The following is a 4,736-nucleotide window of genomic DNA, read 5'->3' as shown; positions in this document are numbered from 1 at the left end:
GGTATTATCTACCATGTTAAAATCTGTTCTGCGTCTCTTTCAATGTGAGTTTATTGCGAATGTTTACAGCAAGCAGAATTTTCCAAACATGACAACAATACAGACGTAAATTAAGATTCAGAAGAAAGCCTACGAAAACGGAAATATTTCACAACACAAAAAACAGTAAATCGTGAAATTAAAACGAACTAAAACTTTAAACAGCAATATTTCGCATTGCAATTTCTACCTCACAATTTAAAGAGGCGGCTCTGTTTACATTTTACTCGGGGTTGCTTTAATGTATCCAGGTCACCATGCTGTTTAATAGAACGCGCTCGTTTTTATTTCTCATTTCGCCAATGTATTGTAATTGGTTTTGTTCGGCGTTCCTAACCGATCGACCACTGAGTAACCGGTTGCTAACCGCTGCGTAATCATTAGATGTCACGTGATTGATTAACCGGTAACTACCAGTTGAGCTCGGCGAACGCAGGCACTCCTTGCGTTCGACGAACCTCACCGGTCGACCGGTTACTAACCGCAGCGTTCTATGATCAACCGATTACCGTTCTAAACAGTTGATTGGAGCACGTGATCATTAGCTGTCCCGTGGTTAACTAACCGGTAGCTACCGTAACGTAAGCATTGAGAGCGTTTCAAAATTCGCCGCCGGGAACATTGGGCGCCGAGCATTTTGGACGCCGGAAACATTGGGCGCCGAGCATTTTAGGCCCCGGGAATTCTGGGCACAATATGCTCGGCGCCCAAAGTTCCCGGCGCCTAATCTTCCCATTTCGGAAAAAAAGCGGCATTGGCTTGACGCTAGAGCCATGCTGAAAAATTACTGCTTTTCCTTAATCTAATTCCACATAATTGATTTAAATAACCTTCTTACTACAGCATCTAACTGAAATGGACAGTGTGTAAATAAATATTCTTGAAAATATTCATCACAGAACAGATTGCAAAATCCAGAAAAAGAACGTTAAGAATTTGAACAATAAAAAATAAAAGCTAGGAACTTTTATCGCTAAAATAGTGCGCCAACTTTACTTTATTGCTCTATGGGATGTTAAAAGTCCCTTGTTCTGCATGAAGATTTATAGGATATGGTTAATGAGGGAGTATTTTCAAGGAATTGATTAATCAGCGATTGCCGAAAGCATGCCTACTCCTTACATACGGTAAAGATATCCTTTTCGATGTTTATTTAGTTGCTTGATATAGTGCGTGAAAGAAAAATCTTATATGCTGTGATACCTTTAGTTTTATTGTTGTTCGTGCTGAAATTTCGCCTGTAAATTTGGCTAATTCTTACATTAATTCGTAGTTTTGGTTAAAGGTACATTGGCGACAGTACCGGTACATATCGACGCCAAGTGATTGTTTACATTTTACTGAATCCTTGTCAAATTACTGGAAAAAATAACAATAATCTTAATTTGATTATTTGCCGTATTATTTCTCATAGTGCGTATGTGGTTTACCTAAAACAGTATCATATAAAAAGTAGGCTGATGCTTGATACATAATTTTTATATTAAATGTTTGTAAAATAGTTTTAGAGGTGTTCTAGAATAGTGAGAAATTCTTAATTTCATAAGATTCAAAAACAACTTTTCATTTTGCAGTGCTAATAAATCAGTATTAATCCTGCTTGCAAATAATTTTCATTTTGTCTTGCTTTTAGTGTTAAAAAAAATTAAAATTAATCTATGTTATTGCTTTATCATGATTTAAAAGTGAGTTTCTGAATCATTTTGTAAGAGAGCTGTACATAATTTTTGCTTCTCAGTTACAAGGATCCCTTTCAGCCATTCATCTGTGCAAATGAATGAAGAAGGATATGAGAAAGACCTTTTAGTGAAATCTTACCATTAAACGCTAGCTGGTTTGTCGATATTGACAGGTTAAATGAATTAAATTATCTGTCATATTGGTTAACTTGCTGGTTAATCTTTTCATCCTTTGAGTTCCGGTGCCAAAGTAATAGAAGAAAACCACAAGTCACTGAGGCATTTACAATTGTAATAATTCAGTTGGTGATGGCTATGTTCAAGAAAAAAAAAAACAAGTTTTTCCCATTTGAAGAGAATTCATTGCATTTAGCCAAGAAGAAATGAAGATTTGAACCCAAGCATCATTACTTTGAAAAACCTAGAAATGTATTCCCTATACCAATTTTTATTACGATTTCATAGTATTTTTTTAATTCTGTTCTTTTATTATAGTTTATGCTATTTTTTTAACAAATAGTTCTTTACCTGAGTAAAGCATGATTGGAACATTTACTATAGTTTTTATATTTAAAATAAACATTATTATTCAATTTGGTGTACTTGCTGTTCATGTCATTACTTTGCGAATATGTTAACAATGTTGCACCAATTATTTGGGAACTATTCGGTTTCCGGCAATTTTTTTTTAGCAATCCGGTATCTGATCCAGCCATCCCACACCGTACGGGATATCTGACAGATTTTTGCAGGATATCCAGTAGTTAATCTGATATTGATATGGGGGTTATCCGGTATATATGTGGGGATTATCCGGTATGAAGTGGGGTTTGATGGAAAATTTTCAATTAAATGGGATGATGTAATAACTTTTCATGTTTCCTTCATCAAGTTTTGCCTTTAGTAGTTAAGATAATAATTTGCATTTTTTAAGACTCTACTTGAATTTTTTGAACACAGTAAGATTTCTTAAAGTTGATTTTTTAATTATGAGTTTATTAATTTCTTTTTTAAAAAATAAACATTTTTAGCACAACTCTTAATGATGTATTTTAGATGTTAATTTGCATTTTTTATGACTATGTAGGGGAAAAAGGGGCACATTTGAACATGGATCACATGTGTACATGGCATGTTTTACTAAGATAACCAACCTCAAGCAAAAAATATTTAAAATTCTCAAAATATGGCAGTACCAGTCCTACCTCTTGGTGACATAATCTTTGTTTTAGCGGGTGTTGTGTATAATTTTACCAATATGTCCTTTCCTTATAAAAACATATTTTAAACTAATTATGGAGCTAAACTTAGCTGTTGCAAACCATTATATGAACATGCAAGTGAATTTATGACATAACTTTTAAAATTGAATCAACTTCTTTTGAAAGTCAGCTGTAAGGTAGATAAGATGGGGTACTTGTGAATATAACATCTTCCTGCATATGTGAACACTTTCCATACCTCTTCCATAATACCTGTACCTCAGAGCCAGACTGATGTAAGTCCAAAAATTGTGATTTTCAATTCGTTCATTATTATATTGTACATAGAATCCTATTCATTCCGCATTGAGCCATGTGAATGCAATTCTGAAAAAAAATTATATTAATTTGAATTTTTGGCATCTTGAATTCAAATTATGTTTTTCGCAATCACGAGCGTGTGTGTGTTTGTGTAGGCGCATGTATGTGTGTGCGTGTTGTGTATGCAGTGCTGTGTGTGTAGGAGTTCGTGTGTGTGTATGTAGGCATTTGTGTCTGTGTTGAGCGCATGTTCAATCTTTTGCCTGCGGCAGACAAAAGTTTTTCCTCTCGCCTCTAAAGTTACAATTATATGACTTACGTTGTTCTGACCTGAGGTACAGATATTAATATTAGGGTAGTATTAGGGTTGAAAACACTACGTACTGGTGTCGGAGTACAATTAGTTTTGGGATACAGGAGTCAGAGGACCTAAAATGTTTTCAAAAAATTCTGTGTACAAGCATGGAGAAAGAAAATCATTGAATTAGTAATTTAAACTTTTTCATTTTGTAAATTTTTTGATCTGAATAGGGAAAAAATAATCTTTTACTAATAATAAAGATGAAAGTCTGTCTGTCTCTGGATCTCTGTACGTCTGTTACGCGTCTGCAAAGTTTCCCGGGGGGGTAAAGTGCTTGATACATACACAAATGCATAACATTGTTCCCAAACTGCAGGAAAAGGAGCAATTGACTGTGATGCCCCATTTTCAGTGAATTACATTTCAATATAAATTTAAATTTTGAAAGAGAGGCAGCAATTTCTAGCCCCCCCCCCCCAAGTCCTGAAATAAAGGGTTGAGGGAGCTAGAGTTCAATCTTAGCTGTATCACTAAATAACCATGCAAAGTTTCAGTATAATCTGAGCTTGTGGGAGTTAGCACACATTTTTTTTTTTTTTGACTGAGTTTTGCATTTTTTATAAAATAAATTTAAGAACAAATTATTATTGAAATAATGAATAAAATATGTAAATATAAATTAACCTATAGTGAAAAACCTTCCAACATTAAAAATGATTGAAATATTTGCAAGATGCAAAAAGATTGAAATCTTAAACAACACATGCAATTTTCGGCGAAACATGTGTCTGACATCGTTGGCATGCTTCCCAAACATACGTTTTCGGCAGAAAACGCGGAGGATGAAAATTTGAAGGGAGAAAATAGAAAAACTAAGAAAAGGGGACCAAACTTAATATATTTTTTAAAGATTTAAAGAAATTTTCAGAAAATTAAGGACTTTTTAAGGGTTTTTTAGGGACCTTAATTTTGCTTGATGAAAATAAGGGTTTTTTAAGGAAGTACGAACCCTGAGTTAAGGCAAAGTTACTTCTCGAGTGATAAAATCTATTGTTGGTTAGTTTGTTTTTCATTACTACACTTTTTTTTTTTTTTGAATTCTACTTTATTGTATTTCATTTTGTTATGCAAAACTACTATAGAACCTCAAGTAGTTTAAATCCCTTTCTACTGAATTCCCGCTTAATCAAGACA

This window comes from Uloborus diversus, chromosome 2, assembly GCF_026930045.1.
Source record: "Uloborus diversus isolate 005 chromosome 2, Udiv.v.3.1, whole genome shotgun sequence".
Classification (NCBI taxonomy): Eukaryota; Metazoa; Arthropoda; class Arachnida; order Araneae; family Uloboridae; genus Uloborus; species Uloborus diversus.
This window is presented reverse-complemented; position numbering follows the sequence as displayed.